Source organism: Budorcas taxicolor, chromosome 6, assembly GCF_023091745.1.
Source record: "Budorcas taxicolor isolate Tak-1 chromosome 6, Takin1.1, whole genome shotgun sequence".
In the NCBI taxonomy this organism is placed as follows: Eukaryota; Metazoa; Chordata; class Mammalia; order Artiodactyla; family Bovidae; genus Budorcas; species Budorcas taxicolor.
The window spans coordinates 65594419-65606550 of NC_068915.1; the positions used below are offsets into that span (position 1 = coordinate 65594419).

The 12132-nt window shown below is 39.1% G+C and overlaps 1 pseudogene; it reads left to right on the forward strand.

The window, feature by feature from the left end:
* Nucleotides 1-8193: 8193 nt before the first annotated feature.
* Nucleotides 8194-11259, forward strand: LOC128049509 (40S ribosomal protein S6-like; annotated as a pseudogene).
* The last annotated feature ends 873 nt before the right edge of the window (nucleotides 11260-12132 follow it).

Consider the following 12132-nt stretch of genomic DNA (forward strand, 5'->3'; position numbering starts at 1 on the left):
ACCAGAACAGATACCATAGAGCTATCCCCATGTATTAGTCTATGTGAGAGAAAGCCAGGAGGTTTCTGCAGAAAATCCCTAAGAAAATCAATGTAGGTAGACATAAGGCTTTGAAACATGTGCTCATATACAATATATTTTGGGAAATGAAAAATTAAAATGTCTTTATTGAAAGAATTAAACAAAAGTGACACTAATATAATGGATAAGACTGAAGCTTTGCTAAGGAAAACTCTGAATAACAGGACCAAGAAATCATGTGGAAGAGAGAACTCTGGCCCAGACTGACAGGTAGTGGGTGAAAAGAGAAGCCACAGGGTAGGATGAGATATTTTCAATTCTGAATCACCTTCCAAATAACCAAGTCCCTGTCTTGGGTTTTGCTATTTGGAGAACCAAACTAAAGTAGAATGGGATCAAGAGTGAAGGCCAACAAGCAGATAAAGACTCTTCAGGTGGCACTTGTGGTAAAGAATCTGCCTGCCTATGCAGGAGATGCAGATAGGGGTTAGATTCCTGTGTAGGGAAGATACCCTGGAATAGAAAATGGCAACCACTTCCTGTATTCTTGCCTGAAAAATTCCATGGACAGAGGAGCCTAGCAGGCCTCAATCCCTGGGGCTGCAGAGAGTCGAACATGACTGAGTGACTAAGCACATAATAGCACCTGAAGATAAAAGAGAGAGGAAAACACAATGTGGTAGGCTTAAAAATAGCTTCCCTCCAAAAAATAAAAAATTAAAAGATATACTCACCTCAAATCTTGGGAGCATGTGAGCATTACCTAATTTGGAAGAAGAGTCTTTTTCTTTGCAGATATGATTATGTTAAGGATCTTGAGATGAACAAATTCTGGATTATCTAAGTAGCTCTAAATGCCATCATGTGTGTTCTTATGAGAGAAAAGTAGAGGGAGGTTTGACACAGAAACAGAGGAAATAAGAAAGCAACATGGAAACAAAAGCAGAGACTAGAGTGTTGTGGTCACAAGCCAAGGGATCTGGGAAGCACCAGAGGCTGGAAGATGCAAAGAAGAGATTCTCCCTGAAGCCTCTGTAGGGAGTTTGACCTTACTGACACTTGATTTTGGATTTCTGGCCTCCAGAACTGTGAAAGAATACATTCCTGTCACTTTAAGCCCCTGTGTCTGTAAGGCAGCCCTTAAAAATAAATACACAGAATCAAGGTTTGTATAAAACTGCATGTAGAGAAAGAAGTTGAAACTGTCCTTATCATTTTGAGTTTATTTTTGTGTGTGGTGTTAGAAAATGATCTAGTTTCATTCTTTTACAAGTGGTTGACCAGTTTTCCCAGCACCACTTGTTAAAGAGATTGTCTTTACTCCATTGTATATTTTTGCCTCCTTTGTTGAAGATAAGGTGTCCATAGGTGTGTGGATTTACCTCTGGGCTTTCTATTTTGTTCCATTGATCTATATTTCTGTCTTTGTGCCAGTAACATACTGTCTTAATGACTGTGACTTTGTAGTAGAGCCTGAAGTCAGGCAGGTTGATTCCTCCAGTTCCATTCTTCTAAACGTAAGACCAGAAACTATAAAACTCATAGAAAGGAAAAAAGGCAAAACACTCTCCGACATAAATCACAGCAGGATCCTCTATGACCCACCTCCCAGAATACTGGAAATAAAAGCAAAAATAAACAAATGGGATCTAATTAAAATTAAAAGCTTCTGCACAACAAAGGAAACTATAAGTAAGGTGAAAAGACAGCCTTCTGAATGGGATAAAACAATAGCAAATGAAGCAACTGACAAACAACTAATCTCAAAAATATACAAGCAACTTATGCAGCTCAACTCCAGAAAAATAAACGACCCAATCAAAAAATGGGGGCCAAAGAACTAAATAGACATTTCTCCAAAGAAGACATATGGATGGCTAACAAACACATGAAAAGATGCTCAACATCACTCATTATCAGAGAAATGCAAATCAAGACCACAATGAGGTACCACTTCACAAATTGCAAATAGAACTGCCTATGACCCAGCAATCCCACTGCTGGTCGTACACACTGAGGAAATCAGAATTGAAAGAGACACATGTATCCCAATGTTCATTGCAGCACTGTTTATAATAGCCAGGACATGGAAACAACCTAGATGTCCATCAGCAGGTGAATGTATAAGAAAGCTGTGGTACATATTCACAATGGAGTATTACTCAGCCATTAAAAACAGTACATTTGAATCAGTTCTAATGAGATGGATGAAACTGGAGCCGATTATACAGAGTGAAGTAAGCCAGAAAGAAAAACACCAATACAGTATACTGACACATATATATGGAATTTATAAAGATGGTAATGATAACCCTGTACGCGAGACAGCAAAAGAAACACAGATGTATAGAACGGACTTTTGGACTGTGAGGGAGAGGGAGAGGGTGGGATGATTTGGGAGAATGGCATTGAAACATGTATACTATCATGTAAGAAACAAAGCGCCAGTCTATGTTCGATGCAGGATACAGGATGCTTGGGGCTGGTGCATGGGGATGATCCAGAGAGATGATATTGGGTAGGAGGTGGGAAGGGGATTCAGGATTGGGAGCTCGTACACACCCGTGGCGGATTCATATTAATGTATGGCAAAACCAATACAGTATTTTAAAGTAAAATAAAGTAAAAATAAAATTTAAAAAAAAAGAAAGTGTCCTTATCAGGTGGTCTAATTTGTTAAAATAAGAATCAAGTATTAAGTGAGTTTTAGAGACATCTTGTCCTCTAGAAGTAAGAGACTTTTTTGAAGAATTTGGGAAGAAATGACTAAATACAAGGGAAAAGATTTCTAAGGAGAATCAGGTTGAAAGTCATGAATGAGTAATGTGTTGATTGTCATCTCTTGGGACTTGACAGTTAACAACAGGGATGCTGTTTAATAAGCAGAAAATATCATTCCAGTGTCTTGTTGGAGTTCAGGGACTAGATTAAAGATCCTGGTAAAAACAAGGCAAGATTCTAATTCTGAGCATGGAGTATGTAAATTAAGAGTGCACAAATATGAACACCTTCTAAAAGTTGAGAATTTTAAGGGAAGTCAGTTTTCTAGAAGCAAAAGCAAAAGCTTGGTTAACAAGAGAGGGCACCTGCTGAAGATACATTAGCATCAATTGTTATTGAGTACAGGAATAGGATCAGCTTTCCATGTCTCAGTTCAGAAGGAACCCCAGACAGCTGAGTTGAACTGAATGTGCAAATGAGAACTCAAATGGCCTTTCCTCTTTGCATAACTGGCATTTTGGAAGTTCTTGCAGTTTTTTCATCCATTTCTGACTTTGTTGATCTTCATTTTCAGCCTAAAGATTACTTGGGAGACAGAAAAGAGGAGAAAAACAGCAAAAGAAGAGGAGCAGAAGGATCTGGAGGGAGTATCTTTACAAATATCACCTCATACAAGTCTCGTGAACATATAATGCAGGTATTATCATATTTTAGAGAAAAGGAAAGTGAGATTAGAAAAATTAGGCAGTCCAAAGTCACACAACATTTAAAAGATAAAGCCATAATTCAAACCCAAGTTGGACTATTCTATATCTGAAATAGCCAGAGTTTATTTACCCATTCTCCTACTGAAGGGAATCTTTGTTACTTCTGAGTTTTGGCAATCATGAATAAAGTTGTTACAAACATTCATTTGCTAGTCTCTATGTTGACCAAAGTTTCCAACTCATTGGGTTAAATATAAGGAGAGCAGTTGCTGGATCGTATGGTAAGGGTATATATAGCTTTGTAGGAAACTAGAAAACTGTATTCCAAAGTGGCTATATCATTTCATTCCCATCAGCAGTTCCCATTGCTTCATATGCTCATCAGCATTTGGTATTGCTTGCTTCATATTTTGGCCATTCCAATAGATGTGTAGTGGTATTTCATTGTCTTAATTTCTAATTTACTAATAATCAAGGCTGTGGTTTTTCCAGTGGTCATGTATGGATGTGAGAGTTGGACTGTAAAGAAAGCTGAGCACTGAAGAATTGAGGCTTTTGAACTGTGGTATTGGAGAAGACTCTTGAGAGTCCCTTGGACTGCAAGGAGATCCAACCAGTCCATCCTAAAGGAGATCAGTCCTGGGTGTTCATTGGAAGGGCTGAGGCTGAGGCTGAAACTCCAATACTTTGGCCACCTCACATGAAGAGTTGACTCATTGGAAAAGACCCTGATGCTGGGAGGGATTGAGGGCAGGAGGAGAAGGGGACAACAGAAGATGAGATGGCTGGATGGCATCACCGATTCGATGAACATGAGTTTGGGTAAACTCTGGGAGTTGGTGATGGACAGGGAGGCCTGGCGTGCTGCAATTCATGGGGTCTCAAAGAGTCGGACACAACTGAGTGACTGAACTGAACTGAATTGAATGACTTAATGATGATGAACATTTTTTCAAATGATTCCTTGCCATGGGTTTATCTTCTTTGGTGAGGTTTTGGTGTTCAAATCTTTTGCCTATTTTTCGATTAGCTTGCTCATTTTCTTGTGTTGAGTTAAAAGTACTTTGTGTATTTCGGATATAGTCCTTTTTCAGATGTGTCTTTTGCAAATGCTTTCCCTAGTCTTTAGCTTGCCTGCTCATTCTCTTGACAATGTCTTTTGCAGAGCAGAATTTTTCAACTTTAATGAAGTCCAGCTTATCAATTCTTTCTTTCATGGATTGTAATTTTAGTGTTGTATCTAGAAAGTCATTACTAGATTCAAGATTATGCAGATTTTTTCTTATGCTTTAAGAGTTTTATACTCTTAGATTTTGTATTTAGTTTGTGATCCATTTTGAGCTACTTTTGTGATGGATATAAAGTCAGTCTCTGAATTTTTGCATGTGCATATCCAGTTATTCCAGCACTATTTGATAAAAAAAATCTCTCTTTGCTCTATTATATTTATATTTTTTTTCCAACACCTCATCATTTTGGTTGCTATAGCTTCATAGAAAGTCTTGAAGTTCGGTTGTGTAAGTCCTCTGACTGTTCTTCTCTTTCAATGCTGTGTTGCCTATTCTGAATTTTTTGGTCCTCTACAAAAAATTTAGAATCAATTTGTTGACAGCCACAAAATAAGAACTGACATCTTGACATATTGAGTTTTCTTATACATGAACATGGACTTTCTCTCCACTTCTTAAGGTCCTTAATATCTTTCATCAGACTTCTGTAGTTTTGGAGATAGAAGAGGCATATTTCAAAATAGCTCCTTTTCTCTTTCTCCTGCTGGAAGCAGGAGGGAATTTTTCTCCACTGCAAGAACCTAATGGGGCTCCTGGAGTTAAGCTCACAGAAGTACAGGCGCCCCCTGTGACTGGGTCCCCTTTGAGTTTTTCTATCTATTGTCTCCACACTGAGTCTCTAGCCATTCATTAATTATAGCTCAGGTTTCCCTACACCAGTACTGGTCCTATGGAGCTTCAGCTCTTGCGGTTCTGCTCTGGTCTCTGTATCTGCCTGTCTCTCTCTCCAATTTTAAATACAATGGTTTGCCCTGTGACCTCATTCTTAGAAATCTATGGAGAGTTGTTGATTTTTCATTTTATTCATCTTTCTAATGTTTGTAGAATGGAGGGACAGTTTCTAAACTCTTTATATGCCAGGTAGAACCAATTGTGCTTATTTTGTTAATCAGCATTTTCCAGCTTCTCACTCTTTTCTAATCTACCTTTGCAAATATCAACAATTAATTAAATCACTCATTGAAGAAAAGTTACTAATATCTACTGAATTTAGAAAGTCTCTGCAAGCTGAAGGAAATCACAAACAGAAACTTGTGACCAAGATATACACTGCATATGCTTTCATGATTTTAAGGCCCCATGGAAGAAACCATCAATGATTTCTTCCATTTCTATTGCCTTGCTGTTATATCTAGTTAATAAACTACTTGATGTTCACATTGGATTATACCTTTTATAGGTAGGACATGGTATCATGTAGGGAAATTTTTAACGTTTTAAAGTTATTGTAGACACTATATGAATCAAACTTAAGACTCTTGTGTACACGGCAATAATTTAAATAATAAATTTCAACAATTTTTCAACAATTAGAGTAGGAAATATATAACAATTAAAGCACACTTCACTGGGGAGAGATGATTTGAAGCTAGATTTCTGAACTAGAATAGCATATTTTCTTTTAAATAGAAATTTACTACTTCAAGTTAAATCTAAGTTTCAGGCAAAGCAGTCTTTGATATTTATTATTTAAGTAATACTGAGAGGTATGTAGAGCACAAAGAAATTTTAGATTTTGCTATGGTGACAAATGTGAAATTATGACAGGAGGATGACAGACCCAATCCTATGATAAGAATCACTCCCTATGTTTGTTAAGAGTTTCTACACAGAGACTAGTTTCAAGCATTAATAGTTAAATAATTCTACCTAGCCAGGTGGGAAGTTTTCAGTAAGAGAAGCAGTTTCAGCCTTTTCAGAAATTATAATATGCTAAAAATAATTGAATTCATCTGAGTATTTTCAACTTTAGCATTTTATAATTTCTCATTACTTCTCTTATTTATTTTCCAATTTAAACACCTTTCATAATTCATTAGGAAAGCTATAAACTTGTCTTAACAAAAACTTAGGTGGTAAAAGTATCCATCACAGGCATTTAAAAGATATTGCTCCTAGCCTATGTGACAAATTTTTCCCATGCTTAGTTTTTCCCTATATAAATTCTCATTTTTATATGTTCCCATCCTCTTACATCAACATTCAGTACTTTTGTATCCAATTAAAGTTTAAGTAAAGAGTCCTACATTCTTTATTATGAAGTTAGTAAAATTTTCTCATATCTTCAGAAACCTGTATGCAGGTCAGGAAGCAACAGTTAGAACTGGATATGGAACAACAGACTGGTTCCAAATAGGAAAAGGAGTACGTCAAGGCTGTATATTGTCACCCTGCTTATTTAACTTCTATGCAGAGTACATCATGAGAAATGCTGGGCTGGAAGAAGCACAAGCTGGAATCAAGATTGCCAGGAAAAATATCAATAACCTCAGATATGCAGATGACACCACCCTTATGGCAGAAAGTGAAGGAGAACTAAAGAGCCTCTTGATGAAAGTGAAAGAGAGTGAAAAAGTTGGCTTAAAGCTTAACATTCAGAAACCTAAGATTTTTCTGCGCTCCAAAATCACTGCAGATGGTGATTGCAGCCATGAAATTAAAAGATGCTTACTCTTTGGGAGAAAAGTTATGACCAACCTAGACACCATATTAAAGAGCAGAGACATTACTTTGCCAACAAAGGTCCATCTAGTTAAGGCTATGGTTTTTCCATTGGTCATGTATAGACGTGAGAGTTGGACTATAAAGAAAGCTGAGTGCAGAAGAATTGATGCTTTTGAACTGTGTGGTGTTGGAGAAGACTCTTGAGAGTCCCTTGGACTGCAAGGAAATACAATCAGTCCATCCTAAAGGGGAACAGTCCTGGGTGTTCCTTGGAGGGACTTATGTTGAAGCTGAAACTCCAACACTTTGGCCACCTGATACAGAGAGCTGACTTATTGGAAAAGACCCTGATGCTGGGAAAGATTGTGGGCAGGAGGAGAAGGGGACAACAGAGGATGAGATGGTTGGATGGCATCACTGACACAATGGACATGAGTTTGGGTGGACTCCGGGAGTTGGTGATGGACAGGGAAGCCTGGCCTGCTGTGGTTCATGGGGTCACAAAGAGTCAGACACAACTGAGTGACTGAACTGAACTGAATGGAAATCAATAAAATAAAACTGCTTGTAAGTTTGAGAACACTTTGGTACATTGAATTAATAAACAGTACATTATGGAATAAAAGCTATGACAAAACCCAAACAAGCATATGGTTCTATGACTTTCAACTTCTTCAAATGTGTACATAGCCCTATTCATTTAAGCTCTCTCTTGTTCAAACTTTCCAAATGTTAAAAAAAAAAAAATTTTTTTTTCTTTTAAACTGCAAAAAAACTTGTTAACAATCATGAATGAATGAATACTTAATGTGTGTTGAATATTTCCCAGGTACTGGCGATTCAATGACAAATTTGACAAATTAGATTCCAGTTCTTTCCTCTATTGGAGTTTGAATTTATGGTCCCTATCTAACAGGAAGGGAATTAGTCTGCTCTTCATTTGTCTGTCCCTTCATCATTCAGTTCTCACTTAAAGTATATTTCCTGCTGTTTTTCATGGCACCTCAGAGGCTGTCGGCTGCTTCAGAATGAAGCTGAACATCTCTTTCCCAGCCACTGGCTGCCAGAAGCTCATTGAAGTGGATGATGAACAAAAACTTCATACCTTCTACAAGAAGCATGTGGCCACAGAAGTTGCTGCTGACGCTCTGGGTGAAGAATAGAAGGGTTATGTGGTCCGAGTCAGTGGCGGGAACGCTAAGCAGGGTTTCTCCATGAAGCAGGGTGTCTTGACCCATGGCCGGGTTTGCCTGCTACTGAGTAAGGGGCATTCCTGTTACAGACCAAGGAGGGCTGGAGAGAGCAAGCGCAAATCTGTACGGGGTGGCATTGTGGATGCCAAACTGAGTGTTCTCTATTTGGTCATCGTGAAAAAAGGGGAGAAGGATATTCCTGGACTCACTGATACTGATACTACAGTGCCTCGTCACCTGGGTACCAAAAGAGCTAGCAGAATCCGCAAATTTTTCAATCTCTCTAAAGAAGATGATGTCCGCCAGTATGTCGTGCGAAACCCACGGTAAGAAACCTAGGACTAAAGCACCCAAGATTCAGCGTCTCGTGACTCCACGAGTTCTGCAACACAAATGCCAGCGTATTGCTCTGAAGAAACAGCGTACTAAGAAAAATAAAGAAGAGGCTGCAGAATATGCTAAACTTTTTTGGCCAAGAGAATGAAGGAGGCCAAAGAAAAAACAGCAGGAACAGATTGCTAAGAGATGGAGGCTGCATCAGGGTCTTTTCTAACGAGTCAACTCTTCGTATAAAGTGGCCAAAGTATTGCAGCTTCAGCTTCAGCATCAGTCCTTCCAATAAATATTCAGGACTAATTTCCTTTAGGATTGACTGGTTTGATATCTTTGCAGTCCAACGGTCAAGAGTCAAGAGTCTTCTCCATCATCACAGTTCAAAAGCATCAATTCTTTGGCGCTCAGCCTTCTTCATGGTCCAAAATCATCAATTCTTCAGTGCTCATCCTTATTCATGGTCCAACTCTCACATCCATACATGACTACTGGAAAAGCCATAGCTTTGACTATACAGACCTTTGTCAAAAAGTAATGTCTCTACTTTTTAATATGCTGTCTAGATTTGTCATAACTTTTCTTCCAAGGAGCAATGTTGTCTTTTAATTTCATGGCTACAGTTACCATCTTCAGTGATTTTGAAGCCCAAGAAAATAGAGTCTGTCACTGTTTCCATTATTTCCCCCATCTATTTGCCATGATGGAGAAGGAAATGGTAACCCGCTCCAGTATTCTGGCCTGGAGAATTCCACGGACAGATGAACCTGGTGGGCTACAGTATATGGGGTCACAAGAGTCAGACCTGACTAACACAGCACACACAATTTGCCATGAAGTGGTGGGACTGGATGCCATGATATTAGTTTTTTGAATGTTGAGTTTTAAGCCAACTTATTCACTCTCCTTTTTTACCTTCATCAAGAGGCTCTTTAGTTCCTCTTTGCTTTCTGCCATAAGGGTGTGTCATCTACATGTCTGAGCTTATTGATATTTCTCCCAAAAATCTTTATTCCAGCTTGTGCTTCATCCAGCTCAGCATTTCTCATATATAAGAATTCTAGCCTTTTTTTTTTCCTGATCACTGTTTCCACAAGTGACCCTACAAAGAAAAATAACTACATACAATCAGTTATTCTCTAGCAGTCCTCATTCTTCTGAGTTTACTTCTGCCATTAAATAAGTTTCTCCATTCATTCTCTCAAAGAATGTATTTTTTGTGTGAGTTTGATATTGGCAGTGTGGGCGCAGGAGGGCTGAGAGGAGATACTCCATGTTCAAGGTCAGCAGGGGCGGCCATGAGGAGATACCCCTTGTCCAAGGTAAGGAGCAGCGGCTGCACTCTGCTGGAACAGCCGTGAAGAGATACCCCATGACCAAGGTAAGAGAAACCCAAGTAACATGGTAGGTGTTGTGAGAGGGCATCAGAGGGCAGACACACTGAAACCATAATCACAGAAAACTAGCCAATCTGATCACACAGACCACAGCCTTGTCTAACTCAATGAAACTAAGCCATGCCATGTGGGGCCACCCAAGACAGGCGGGTCATGGTGGAGAGGTCTGACAGACTGTGGTCCACTGGAGAGGGGAATGGCAAACCACTTCAGTATTCTTGCCATGAGAACCCCACGAACACTATGAAAATGCAAAATGATAGGATACTGAAAGAGGAACTCCCCAGGTCGGTAGGTGCCCAATATGCTACTGGAGATCAGTGGAGAAATAACTCCAGAAAGAATGAAGGGATGGAGCCAAAGCAAAAACAATACCCAGTAGTGGATGAGAGTGGTGGTAGAAGCAAGGTCTGATGTCTGTAAAGAGCAATATTGCAAAGGAAACTGGAATGTCAGGTCCATGGATCAAGGCAAATTGGAAGTGGTCAAACAAGAGATGGCAAGAGTGAATGTCAACATTCTAGGAATCAGTGAACTAAAATGGACTGAAATGGGTGAATTTAACTCAGATGACCATTATATCTACTACAGTGGGCAGGAATCCCTTAAGAAATGGAGTAGCCATCATGGTCAACAAAAGAGTCCGAAATGCAGTATTTGGATACAATCTCAAAAATGACAGAATGATCTCTGTTTGTTTCCAAGGCAAACCATTCAATATCACAGTAATCCAAACCTAGCCCTAACGAGTAATGCTGAATAAGTTAAAGTTGAACAGTTTTATGAAGACCTGCAAGACCTTTTGTAACTAACACCCAAAAAAGATGTCCTTTTCATTATAGGGGACTGGAGTGCAAAAGTAAGAAGTCAAGAAACACCTGGAGTAACAGGCAAATTTGGCCTTGTAGTATGGAAAGAAGCAGGGCAAAGGCTAATAGAGTTTTGCCAAGAGAATGCACTGGTCATAGCAAACACTCTCTTCCAACAACACAAGACTCTACACATGGACATCAACAGATGGCAACAACAAAATCAGATTGATTATATTCTTTGCAGCCAAAGATGGAGAAGCTCTATACAGTCAGCACAAATAAGACCGGGACCTGACTGTGGCTCAGATCATGAACTTATTATGCCAAACTCAGATTTAAATTGAAGAAAATGGGGAAAACCACTGGACCATTCAGGTATGACTTAAATCAAATCCCTTATAATTGTACAGTGGAAATGAGAAATAGATGTAAGGGACTAGATCTGATAGAGTGCCTGATGAATTATGGACAGAGGTTCGTGACACTGTACAGGAGACAGGGATCAAGACCATCCCCGTAGAAAAGAAATGCAAAAAAGCAAAACGGCTGTCTGAGGAGGCCTTACAAATAGCTGTGAAAAGAAGAGAAGTGAAAAGCAAAGGAGAATATCTGCTTATTCAGATATAAGCATCTGAATTCAGAGTTCCAAAGAATAGCAAGGAGAGATAAGAAAGCCTTCCTTAGTGACCAATGCAAAGAAATAGAGGAAAAGAACAGAATGGGAAAGACTAGAGATCTCTTCAAGAAAATTAGAGATACCAAAGGAACATTTCATGCAAAGATGGGCTCGATAAAGGACAGAAATGGTATGGACCTAACAGAAGCAGAAGATATTAAGAAGAGGTGGCAAGAATACACGGGAGAACTGTGCAAAAAAGAGCTTCATGACCCAGATAATCATGATAGTGTGATCACTCATCTAGAGCCAGACATCCTAGAATGTGAAGTCAAGTGGGCCTTAGAAAGCATCACTACGAACAAACTAGTGGAGGTGATGGAATCCCAGTTGAGCTATTTCAAATCCTGAAAGATGATGCTGTGAAAGTGCTGCAATATGCCAGCAAATTTGGAAAACTTAGCAGTGGTCACAGGACTGGAAAACGTCAGTTTTCATTCCAATCCCAAAGAAAAGCAATGCCAAAGAATGCTCAAACTACCACACAATTGCACTCATCTCACATGCTAGTAAGGTAATGCTCAAAATTCTCCAAGCCAGG